This window comes from Xenopus laevis, chromosome 4S (assembly GCF_017654675.1).
Source record: "Xenopus laevis strain J_2021 chromosome 4S, Xenopus_laevis_v10.1, whole genome shotgun sequence".
NCBI classification, from domain to species: Eukaryota; Metazoa; Chordata; class Amphibia; order Anura; family Pipidae; genus Xenopus; species Xenopus laevis.
The window spans coordinates 879,089-893,358 of NC_054378.1; positions in this window are offsets into that span (position 1 = coordinate 879,089).

Below are 14,270 nucleotides of genomic sequence, written 5' to 3' on the forward strand. Positions count from 1 at the left end.
TGAACCTCAAAGTATCTGGAAACATCAGCTGTAAAACGGAAATGAAGGAAAACGTAATCATGTTGTGGGGAATTTATGGAGAGGGGAAGTTGGAGTCCTAAGACATTTGAAGCTGCGCTCCCCTGCGTTACGGTTTCATGCGCTCAGCCGCAGGAGTAGATGCAATGAATTCCTTTCAATGGGGCTGTCCTCACACAGACGCACGCACGTAAGCGCCGAACGCAGGAAAAATGCAACATGCTGCGTCTCAACCTGCGTTCGGCGCTTACGTGCGTCTGTGTGAGTACAGCCCCATTGAAAGGAATTCATTGCGTCTACTCCTGCGGCTGAACGCATGCAACCGTAACGCAGGGGAGCGCAGCTTTTATACGGCCCTGAGGGTGGAACTACATGAGAGTTAAATCCAATACTTGTGTCTGATGTTATTTCAGCAGTTTATTCCTCAGACATTTCAGCACTTTGTGTCATTTCTCATCAACTTTTATCATTCGCCCACATGTCTCCCCATAACCTCTGCTGTAAAGAATTAGTATTCTTCTATTATTATTCTTCTATTGTTCTTATATGATTCATATATTGTGCCAATAACACTCTCCCCCCTGTATGTGTCCCAGGTTGCCAGCACTGGGGGGCAGTGAGAACAAGTGAATATAATTTAGGGGGGGTAGAGAACATTATAGTGGGGGTGAGACAATGCTCAGGTCTCATTGATGATTGGGGAGCTGCGCAGTTAAATGAACTGATCCTTCTGTCTGAGTTTATCTCTATAACCGGGTCTATTAGTAGAGAATGAAACTGCAGCATCCAGTCGGGTAAAACTTTTTCTTAAAAATGTGGATTATTTGGATAAAATGGAAGGTATGGGAGACGGGCTTTCCATAATTCGGAACTTTCTGGATATGGATCCCATGGCTGTGTATGTAAATACAAGGAGTTAATACTGGAGCAAATACCTTTAATGAATGGGAGTTTTGTGTGACCGCCGCCAGGAATAACTGCGTTTCTATTAGCGTTTCGGTTCATACTCAGAAGATCAGCGGGATTTTAATTCTCTTCCGCATCACTTTGTTATGGTTTCGCCTCTGAGGAATTTGCCGGGTTATAAATATCCAGAAACAAAATGCTGGAGCTTCTTTTGTTATTACTAAACATTTGCTCAGCACCCGGCGCCTCTCATTGGAGCCATTTGAATAACCGAAAATCCTCACTGTCACGTTTTTCCATCACTGAGATGTTTCTCACTGGGACCCCTGTTCCTTCTCTTCACTTTAAGAAACACATTGTGGGAATTTCCTGCCTCACAGCAACTCCATCTGTTACTCCATGTGTTACTCCTTGTGTTACTCTTTGTGTTACTCTTTGTGTTACTCCATGTGTTACTCCATGTGTTACTCTTTGTGTTACTCCATGTGTTACTCCATGTGTTACTCCATGTGTTACTAGATGTGTTACTCTTTGTGTTACTCTTTGTGTTACTCTTTGTGTTACTCTTTGTGTTACTCTTTGTGTTACTCCATGTGTTACTCTTTGTGTTACTCTTTGTGTTACTCTTTGTGTTACTCTTTGTGTTACTCTTTGTGTTACTCTTTGTGTTACTCCATGTGTTACTCCATGTGTTACTCCATGTGTTACTCCATGTGTTACTCCATGTGTTACTCCATGTGTTGTGTGTGTGATACTTTGGTATGTTGTGATGACCCAGTGGAAGTTACACGTGAGAACTGTAAATGCACGCGGGTTTGATAGTTGCTGGAAGTCCAGACTTTCTCTAGTTGACTCTGTCTGTCTGTTGGAGATAGAGAAGTCTGTCCCAGAGATGAGGAGAAGGAGGAACACAAAGCTCCTTTTTTCCATTATTCCTTTGGCTAAAAGACCTTTGTTAATGATGTAAATAATTTAGCCCAAATGCAGATGTTTCTATGACTCTAGTGGGAACTCGGAGGCTTATTAGAGTCCCGTGGGTGACCCATTCTTACACGTTTCACATCCAATCTCTGGGTTTGTCTCAGAAATACTTTGGCATCTCTTCATGTGCCAGTGATGCCAACGTCCAAATGTGCCTCCCCCCTAGGGTTCCCATCTGGCCGGTATTTTGAAGGACTGCCCGGGTCAAAACTGCCTGGCTGGTTTTCCAAATTAGGAAATCCATCGATCGGCCAATTGCCAAGTCATAGCCCCACCCCCAATGTCACTGCCCGCCCCTCCACATCAGGCCCCACCCCCTCCACTGGGCTAAAAGGTGGCAACCCTACTTCGCCTGGGGATCAGCGGCCCTGAATAATGTGGGTGTAGCCTATTGGGAGGGTCCATATGACATCACTGGAGGCTCAGTGCGTATGTCCACATGTGTGATACTTCCAGTCTCTCTAATACTTAACCAGCAGTCACACAACATACTCCTGTGCTCAGGGCTTTATTTAATTCTGATGCCTCCCTAGACACGTCGTTCGCGTGAGGTCACATGTTGGACGTGATGTCATCGCCCTTTACAAGTGACGTCACTCGGTGGAAGTGATGTCACTTCTGTGCAATTCCTCGGCCCCCCTACCCGTCACCCCCCTAGCTCCGTCACCGGATTTCCTATGGAAATCCATGGCGATGGGTGGGGGGGGGGTTTAAAAAAAAAAACTTAGCTAGTCATGGAACATTTTTTGTTTTTTGACCCTGCTGCCGTTCATAATCACCGTGTCAGACTTGCTTTGATCCTACTAATCCTTTTCTATAGGGTTTTCATGATTTTTTATATACTTTACTGGAAACCACCCAAAGCTTCTCTCTTGCTCCACTGCTGACAGTCGCTATTGCTGCGATCACAATTAGGCATGAATTCTATCTTCATTACAGTCTTTCTAGTAAGGGGTTAATCAATTTTCACGGTTTAGTAGTCGCACCACCCAGACATCTGGGGTCACCTCCTCCCTTTAGTCAGGGTGGGACTCAATGTGCTTTAGATTTGGGTGTGGACAGTTCTGTCTGTGGGTTTTTACAGTTGATTCTTTGTTAGACACAGTATTTTTCATACAAAAACACAAACACACTAATTAATATGAATTGTTACATTTAAACAATGTTTCCCATGATATCTAAGGTACCTGAATGTATGTGGTCATTGGGCCACTATGATGAGTTCATTCATAAGCCATAACTATGTCACATTGAAACAGGAAGATGAAAATATCTGAATTGGCCAATCACGGGGCTTCATTAATTAACAACCACACTTTTATTCTGCCTTCTATTTGTTATCATATTGATTTTTATGGTTTATTGTGAAAACCAAATCAAATATTTCAAACAATGAAAGAACCACACGTGTTACTATAATTCAATCCCTTCAGTTCCCTATTGGGAAGTTCAGCATTAAAACTGGAATCAAGGTTCTGTGCAATTTGGCTAAAAGGTGGGACCTTGAACCCTATTGGTCAGTGGATTTGTCAGTCTAAAGGTGACCATTCAGGGGCAGAGTAAAGCTGCCGAAATCAGTCTTTTCACTTATCTGCCGGTGTGTGGGGCTTCCAACGGCTCTTGGGCAGATCTCGATCGGGGAGGTTGGATTTTTCTGGCGATGAAGGAAAACACAAGCTAATTAATATTGTCCTCAACCCGTCAGCGCCCACTTCCTTCCTTGTCATGTGATCGTTTAACCCTAGGGCCGAATGATTGGATTAACCCAATATGGCGCTGCTATTGGTGGTCGTATTGAGGAAAGATCCGCTCGTTTATCAACCTCACCAAACGAGCGGATCTTATTGTGTACGGCCCCTTAACCCCTACATCACTACTGAAATTGGAAATATTAGATATTTTCTATTGTAGTGGTTGTTCCTTAATAATATTGGGTATAAATATTATTGTCTGATTCTTTAAAGGCCAACTTTTATTTTTGTTTCAAAATGTCAAATATGAGGAAAACAACCACTGGCCTCACAAACATCTATATTCAGGCTGGACTATATATATATTTATATTCTCTGCACAATTCCTGGCTTTAATGTGGTGATTCAATGCAAAATGAAAGTCATCTTGTCTCAGTCTCCAACTCTCCATCCATAATGGGCTTGTGTTTTATATATAGTGATAGAGCTTGAACAAAGGCCTCAATAAGGGCCTGAAACGTTGCAGAGCAGGTTGTTTGCCATGAATTTCCAATAAAGGCATTTTACACAACCGCTGCTGCACAAACAAACGTTCTTCTCATATGTATTGAATACGCACATTACTCTTCATCTGCATCTCTAACCCTTTATGTCCCAGTCAGGCCGACCTACAAAACAAGCAAAAACGAGCACAAGCCATGGGTTAACATCTAGTTTACATTAAAATCAAGGCAATACAAATAAAGATGAGGGTCATGTCCCTGGGGACAAATTGGGGCAGTTTCAGAACACGCAGGAGCCCTGGGCTAAAGACCCTGTAAGTACAAATTATTTTATACCAACTACACATGAAAGAGAAGGAAAACATTGTCATGTCTCTCTTTGGCATGGTATAAGGGTAACTATAAGGGTAAAATCAATGGTAAATATAAGGGTAACTATAAGGGTAAAATCAATGGTAACTATAAGGGTAACTATAAGAGTAAAATCAATGGTAAATATAAGGGTAACTATAAGGGTAAAATCAATGGTAAATATATAAGGTAACTATAAGGGTAAAATCAATTGTAAATATAAGGGTAACTATAAGGGTAAAATCAATGGTAAATATAAGGGTAACTATAAGGGTAAAATCAATGGTAAATATAAGGGTAAAATCAATGGTAACTATAAGGGTAAAATCAATGGTAAATATATAAGGTAAATATAGGGGTACATATAAGGGTAAATATATGGGTAACTATAGACAATGAACTATAAACGTATCTAATAATTACGGATACTATTGACCATAAACTGCACAGGAGCTTGGTAACCTCTAGTTACGTAAAGGTGGCCATACACATAGACATCTGCTTGTTTGTCAATTTTGCCCAATGAGCGGATCTCTCCCCAATATGTCCACCTTGAGGTGGGTGATATTGAGCTGACACGATTGTAGACCCTAGGCCCCAACAATCAGATCATATGGCCGGTCGGAACGCGTGACCAAATCAAGGAAGAGATGTGGCCCACGATCCCATGAGATTTTTACCCCTGTTCCATCAACATTGGCCCGACTCTCGGGCAGATATCAATCAGAAAAGCCGGTTGGAGGGCCCCCCACCCTGGCCAATAAGCGGTAGACTCGGTGTGTCGGCAGCTTTTATTGCCCCGTGTATTTCCAGTTGGCCACTTTACTGGTTTGGTGTCTTTGTTGCCGTGGCTCAGCAGCATGTCCAGCATGTCCCTGGAGAACAGACGCACCATTAGCCAAGTTCTGATCTTATTTAATGGGCTTCTATTAGTAAGTTTGCTTGTTAGCCAGACAGTTGGCTTTTAGTTGCTACAAAAGTTCTGAACTTTACATGTGCGGCTGTAGACTGTCAAGGTTGGGGGTTGTTTTCTCTGGGGGAAAAAAGGCGCTTGTGAGGGGACATGATTAGACTTTACAAGTACATTAGAGGACATTATAGACAAATAGCAGGGGACCTTTTTACCCATAAAGAGAATCACGTACCAGAGGCCTCCCCTTCAGACTAGAGGAAAAGAAGTTTCATTTAAAGGAACAGAGTAGGGGGTTGATCACAGTGAGGACAGTGAGGTTGGGGAATGCACTGCCGGGTGATGATTCAGTTAATGACTATAAGAGGGACTTGGATGATTTCTTGGACAGACATAATACAAAGGCTATTGTGATACTAAACTCTATAGTTAGTATAGATATGGGGATATATCATTTATGTGACAGTAGGGGGGGGTGTGTGTATGGGGCTGGGTTTTCATTTGGAGGGGTTGGACCTGATGGACTTTGGCTTTTTTCAACCCAATTTAACTATGTAACTATGTAACTATTAGCAGCTCATATATCCCAGTATATTGGCCAGAGCCAGAATGCCTTGGTGATTACTCAAAACTTCTCCGCTATTATAATATCACAATAAATTATCTCATAATACTCCCAACAGCTCCCATGTGTTTTGACAGTTTTAAAGCAACTGGGAACGGATCGAGGTTTTTCAGGAAAAGCCGGTTTAGCTTAGAAGACTGGACTAATCAAAAGACCTTGCGGCCATTACGCTTTATTCTTTTTCTGTAGGATTTCATTGCGTTCAGGTTACGGGGCAGATTTATCAAACACTCATCCACATTACTCAATACTATTCATTACTCAATACTATTCATTACTCAATACTATTCATTGCTCAATACTATTCATTGCTCAATACTATTCATTGCTCAATACTATTCATTACTCAATACTATTCATTACTCAATACTATTCATTGCTCAATACTATTCATTGCTCAATACTATTCATTACTCAATACTATTCATTACTCAATACTATTCATTACTCAATACTATTCATTACTCAATACTATTCATTGCTCAATACTATTCATTGCTCAATACTATTCATTGCTCAATACTATTCATTACTCAATACTATTCATTACTCAATACTATTCATTGCTCAATACTATTCATTGCTCAATACTATTCATTGCTCAATACTATTCATTACTCAATACTATTCATTACTCAATACTATTCATTACTCAATACTATTCATTGCTCAATACTATTCATTGCTCAATACTATTCATTGCTCAATACTATTCATTGCTCAATACTATTCATTGCTCAATACTATTCATTGCTCAATACTATTCATTGCTCAATACTATTCATTGCTCAATACTATTCATTGCTCAATACTTTCATGCTCAATTTCATTGCTCAATACTATTCATTGCTCAATACTATTCATTGCTCAATACTATTCATTACTCAATACTATTCATTGCCTCAATACTATTCATTGCTCAATACTATTCATTGCTCAATACTATTCATTGCTCAATACTATTCATTACTCAATACTATTCATTGCTCAATACTATTCATTGGCTCAATACTATTCATGCTCAATACTATTCATTGCTCAATACTATTCATTGCTCAATACTATTCATTGCTCAATACTATTCATTGCTCAATACTATTCATTGCTCAATACCTATTCATTGCTCAATACTATTCAATTGCTCAATACTTTCATTGCTCAATACTATTCATTGCTCAATACTATTCATTGCTCAATACTATTCATTGCTCAATACTATTCATTGCTCAATACTATTCATTTCATTTTGCTCAATACTATTCATTGCTCAATACTATTCATTGCTCAATACTATTCATTGCTCAATACTATTCATTGCTCAATACTATTCATTGCTCAATACTATTCATTGCTCAATACTATTCATTGCTCAATACTTCATTGCTCAATACTATTCATTGCTCAATACTATTCATTGCTCAATACTATTCATTGCTCAATACATATTCATTGCTCAATACTATTCATTGCTCAATACTATTCATTGCTCAATACTATTCATTGCTCAATACTATTCATTGCTCAATACTATTCATTGCTCAATACTATTCATTGCTCAATACTATTCATTGCTCAATACTATTCATTGCTCAATACTATTCATTGCTCAATACTATTCATTACTCAATACTATTCATTACTCAATACTATTCATTGCTCAATACTATTCATTGCTCAATACTATTCATTACTCAATACTATTCATTACTCAATACTATTCATTACTCAATCCCTATTTGTTCTTTGATAAAAGAACTGCTTGTTATTACACACGACTTTTCTAATCAATGACTAATGTAGATGTTTGACCCTTCCTCATGTGCAGCTATGGGATCCATTATACAGACATACAGTATAGGCTAGTGGTACAGACATATAGGCTAGTGGGATCCAACACATTTTCTTTGCCTACAATTGTAGGTGGTGAAAAGGTGGTTGTGCCGACTTTTTGTGCCTTTAAACAATGGCCGTCCTTAACCCCTTATTTAATAGGGATGTAAACATATAAAATCATATGATGTAACCTTACTCAAGGGGTTTCTCTGAGGCGTTGTGCAACTACACCTCACTTGTGCTGCGTGACTAAACTAAAGAATTGGACGCCAGAAGGTTCTTGAACAAAACAAAAAGCAACAGGTTTTATTCTCTTAAAGAAATCGCTGTTATTTTTTTAAATAAACTGGTCTGAATCTAAACTAGATTTCACTGTCCATTTCTTATAAAGAGAAGGGATTCAGCATCACTGTCCTGTTTTCCATGTACATTATTAAATTGTGTGTCTCAAAGGGAACAGAGTCTACCGAGAAGCAAATAAATGTGGCCTTGGTTGGGGCAGACAGATACAGATATGTGCTCCGGGGTGAACTGAAAATGTCTCACATTTGTCTTTGGTCTTTGTTGGCAGCAATAAAATTAATATATCAGCTCCGGCATTTTTAGCAGAAATCCTTAGGTTAGGGTTCTGGGTTTTGGCTAAATATTCATTTATTGGCCACTTGGTGGTGTAGGATTTAGCATTGCTTGGTGTTATCCAGAATACTTCTGTATAATGGATCTTTCTGTCATTTGAATATTTATACCTTAAATCTACTAGATCAGAGCTGTGCAACTGGCGGCCCGTGACCCCAGGGAATGGCTAACACTGGCTTCCATTATCGGCCCTCCACCATGTCGATTGGAAAAATTCCGGCCCTCGGTACCATATAAATTGGACAGCACTGTACTAGATAATCCTTTAATCCTTCCAATAAGAATTCATTATAATTTAAGGTGGCCATGCACGGGCCGATAAAAGCTGGAGACAGACCGTGTCGGCAGCTTATTGGCCCGTGTATGGGGTCCCCCGACGGGTTTCACCCATCGAGATCTGATGGGACAGAAAATCCCGTCGGATCGCGGCTGCATATATTCGTTGATGCGGTCCCGCGATCCGACCGCCAGTTAGGCATCGTTAGGATCCGAACGTTGGGCCCTAGGGCCCACGATCGGATCAGCCCGATATTGCCCACCTCAAGGTGGGCATATCGGAGGGAGATCCGCTCGTTTGGCGACATCGCCAAACGAGCGGATCTCTCCATGTATGGCCACCTTTAGTTGGGATCAAGTACAAGTATGGGACCTGTTATCCAGAATGCTCTGGGTTTTCTGAATAACGGATCTTTCCGTAATGTGGATCTTCATACCTTAAGTCTACTAGAAATTCACTTAAACATGAAATAAAGCCAATAGGCTGGTTTTGCCTCCAATAAGGATTAATTATATTTTAGTTGGAATCAAGTACAAGCGACTGTTTTATTATTACACAGAAAAAGGAAAGATTTTTTTTTAAATTTGGATTATTTGCATAAAATGGAGTCTATGGGAAAAGGTCATTCCATATTTTTCCGGATAATGGATCCCATACCTGTATTGGGCTATTTACTCCTAGAACCTAATAGTATGTGGAAATAAAAGTGCATTTTCTTCCTTCCATTTTTCCACTGTTCCACTTAATATATGCGGCTTCATTCTGGATATAACTTTTCTTCTATCCTTTTCCATTTTATTATATACATTTTGCTATTTCCATTGGGGTTTCATGTAGTTTCATTCTCCAAATACTTTATATTCTCATTGTTTGTCTGGTCTTTTTATCCCTCTTCTTTTTCTGTTAAACCATGAAAGGCCTCCCACCGACCCGTCTCTCCTGGACGATAGACAATTGCAAAGCCCGTCTTCTCTCTGTGGGGTTAAATCATCAAGAACGGAAGTTTAACATTCCTTCCATATCAAACATCTTCTCTTGGGTCTCACCACTTCCCAGGACTCCAGTCTAGGCCCTTTAACCCTTACACCATATGGATATATAGGATAACACAGGAGGCTCAGCTGCCCAAAAAGGAGATTAAGTGACATATACAGAATATATAATAAAAGCTACTGAACAAGGAAACCTATTTTTAGCTTCTCTAAATAAAAAACTTCTCTGTCACCAAGTATTTTAACTGGTATTGCAGTCAAGTAAAGTAGTGCAGTACAGGGTCGCGGACTCATCAAGGGGCAGATTTAACAAGGGCCGATTGCAAAATTCAAATTTTTGTATTTTTTATGGTCAAAATGGTCAAATTCGACTAGAGAGTAATTCAAATTTGATTTGAGTTTTTAAAAGAAATATATATTTGATTTTTGAGATGTATCATACTCTGGCCCTTTAAGAACTCAAATTCGTCTATTCGCCGCCTAAAAACTGCCGAATTGCTGTTTGAGTCAATGGGAGACGTCCAGGGATCAATTTGGAGTTGTTTGCTGCCTTCCTGACATTCCAGTTTTCTCAACTTCAAAATTCAACTTCAAATTTGATTCGTTTTTAAACATTTTGTGTTTTTTTTTTATAAATTTCAATTGGTCGAATTTTGAATATATGAGAGTTTAGGGGAGTCACATGAATTCTAAAAACTCACATGAATTCGAAATTCGACCTTTGATACACGCGCTTCCAAATGTCGGCAACAAGTGACATATTTCTCCTAAATACAGCGCTAGGAAGTCTGAACAAATCATTCTGTATTATGATTAATCAATCATTTTATATTTAGCCAGTCATTATTATGATATATAGAACATAAAGAGGACAAGTAGCTCCATGTTTGTGTTGTACTACAACTCCCAACGTCAGCCAGACAGGAATGAGTTGAGGTAGAGCTTGGCCGTCCCATGGCTTTTGTTACTCACTGTCGGAGATTCCAGAGTATCCACATAGGACACAATACATTGCCTTACAAACTGCAGTCAAGGCTAACGTAACTACATGTAAATATTTAGCCTAATTATCACTAGATAGACACCCAGTGTTATTGTACAGAACATGGAATTCATTGTTGCCTATTTTTGCCTTACTGATTTCCTTATATGTCCAACAGAAGCTGCTGTATAAGTTTTAGTGGGTCTCACAAAATATATATTTATATATATATATATATATATATATATATATATATATATATATATATACCGTATATACTCGAGTATAAGCCGAGTGTTTCAGCCCCCAAAATATGCTGAAAAACTCCACCTCGGCTTATACTCGGGTCAAGCGCAAAAACGGTCGCCGGCGCCTAAGAATAGTCGCCGGCGTCCAAGAATGGTCGCCGGCATCCAAAAACGAGACGCCGGCACCTCCAATAGGAGCAGAAACCCTCAATTTTTTGATTGAAACTTACCAGAAGCTGCTGCATTTCTAACCCTAGGCTTATACTCGAGTCAATAAGCTTTCCCAGTTTTTGGAGGTAAAATTAGGTACCTCGGCTTATACTCGGGGCGGCTTATACTCGAGTATATACGGTATATATGCACTGTTGCACCAAGACCTCTATAGACTATGCACAGCAGGGTTTACCAGTCTCATCCATCTCTTGGATTGCTGACATCCGTTACATGGAATCTATTATCATGTAATCTCAAAACCTTTGTTACCTCTCTGACATATAATTCACCCTTCTACTCAGCAGTAAAGAGTGACTGAAGTTTATCAGAGCACAAGTCACATGACTGGGGGCAGCTGGGAAATTGACAATATGTCTAGCCCCATGTCAGATTTCAAAATTGAATATAAAAAAATCTGTTTGCTCTTTTGAGAAATGGATTTCAGTGCAGAATTCTGCTGGAGCAGCACTATTAACTGATGTGTTTTGGAAAAAAAACATTTTCTCCCATGTCAGTATCCCTTTAACATTCACTGCGCTAGGAAGTTAACCTTCAATGTCCCTTAATGCTAAAATTAAGAACGAATTACATTATTTCTGGTTCAGCAATATATTTTTTATAATAATTACTTTTTTTTTGGAGGCAGAAAAAGCCGACAGTTGTAATATACACAAATCTGTGGGTGTTTAAGAAGGGAAAGGCTTGTTTTACTGCCAGATATTTGTTGGGCCGTGGGAATTTTCCAGTTGATCTTTGCTCTGGACCAAACCATTACGTTAATGTGGCCTTGATTTTTCTAGAGCTCCCTCATCATATTTATGTTGGTAGGGAAGAAGGAGAACATGCACAGGCCCAGACTGTCAATAAGACAATTCTCAGGTAAGGTTAAATCAAGAAAAATCAATGTGCAGTTGTTGAAATCCAATCCCAGCCGGGGGATTTAAACTCCCAATAATCCTTCCTTCGGCTGAACCCTTCTGCCCAGCAGAAACAAATCCTAATTTGCATATGCAAATTAGGGACGAGGAGGGAAATGTTTTGTCACCAAACAAGTAAAAATGTTTTCTCCTTCCCACCCCTAATTTGCATATGTAAATTAGGATTCAGATTCAGTTCGGTATTCGGCTGAATCTTTTGAGAATGATTCAGGTGTTCGGCCGAATCCAAAATGTGCATCCCTACTCCTATCATCTGATTGTTGGCCTGGGACAAACTACAGAACCGCTGATGATTTGATTCAATGCATTGGTGGCCAAATGGGGCAAGATCAACATTTTTGGTGAGCTATCAGTGTATGGCCAGTTTAGGGCAGAGACACACGCTCAGATTTGGGGAGATTAGTTGCCCAGCAACAAATCTCCTCTTCTTCAGGGCGACTAATCTCCCCAAACTGCCTCCCGCCGGCTAGAATGTAAATCGGCAGCAGGATGGCACTCGGAGCAGTTCGTTTTCCGAAGTTGCCTCACGAGAAAACTTCATGCGACTTTGGAAATCGAAGCGCTCCGAGTGGCATCCTGCAGCTGATTTACATTCTAGCCGGCGGGAGGCAGTTCGGGAGATTAGTTGCCCCAAAGAAGAGGAGATTTGTCGCTGGGTAACTATAGGAGGCCTTAGACGCACAGATAATATTGTACAAAACTAATTTCATACCATATTCGGTGATGGGAAAAGAGCCGACCGAAACAGGCAGAAGACTTGGATATCAGTCGGCTCGTCAATCGGACTGGACGGAACATTTTGATCGGGTGCCTTTGAAGGGAACCAAACATGGGCCATTGTTAGTGCTGAATCATCAGATACAGGTAGAATTCTATTGTTTCTATATCTGACTATTCAGCTCTACACGTGTGTATTGAAACAAACATCTTTTCCAAGAAAGATCGTAATTGTTACTTCTAAGGCCAACTTAAATCTCCCCCAGTAGCTTCGTGTGCCCCTGCCCTTATATGACTCTAAGGTGAATACTACAGGCAAAAAGCCTTGGTCCTTGCCAGCCTCTCTGAGCACAGATTGTCAATATTTATAATGTTTTTTGATAACATGGGAAGTTTATAGAGGAGTAAAAGGCCAGAGTTTTGTATAGGATTGTACTGAGAATATGGCATTATAATTTGGTTCAAATGTTTGCTTGGTTAATGACTGCCAGTATTTGTATACGTCTAACCAAAGTGTATTAATCAAGACCATATCCAATGCATTAGTGTGGCATCTGATCCAGAGCATCTCAGACATGTTGGGTTGGGTAATATGCCCATTTTGTATCTCTTTAGGGGGGTCACGTAGGATTGGTGTAGTATTTGTAGGGCCATGATCTGGTATTGGCTACATGGTATTGTTCTCATAGAATGAGAATGAAGTTTAACAACGTCAGTTGCGGTGATGGTTGATATTCTGTAGCTTCTGACCATTTCCCAAAGGGGGTATCATTTAACAAGGGATCTGGGGTTACCCTAATAAGTTTGTGAATAGAGGATGTAGAGTGTGTGGTATTAGCTCCTTTCCATATATGATTTAGAGGATTAGAAATATCTTGGTCTGTCATCCTGTGTAGGACATCTCTCGCATAGGGGCAAAATCACTAAGCCATGAAGCGCCGAACGCTAGCGTTAATTCGCTAGCATTTGGCATTTTCGCTACTGCGCAAATTCACTAACGAACGCTGGCGTAGTTTCGCTAGTGTTACTTCGCAACCTTACGCCAGGCGAATCTTTGCTAGCGACGAAACTACGCAAATTCACTAACTTGCGCAGTGTACTGAACGCTACCTTTTACGCTAGACTTCCTTCGCCACCTCAGACCTGGCGAAGCGCAATAGAGTAGATAGGGATTGTTTCAAAAAAAGTCAATTTTTTCTAAGTCCCAAAAAACGCTGGCGTGTTTTCTACATGATGGGTGATAGGCTGAAAAAGATCGAAAATTTTTTGGGGCTCCCCTTCCTCCCCCCCTACATTTCCTGACTCATGGCAACTTACCTAGACAGTGGGCACATGTGTAGGGCAAAATAAAAAAATTTATTTGCAGATTTGAAGGTTTCCCAGGCATTTGTAGTGCTGATACGTATTCCTCCATTGAAATTTGAATTTCGCGCCGTATGCAAATTAGCC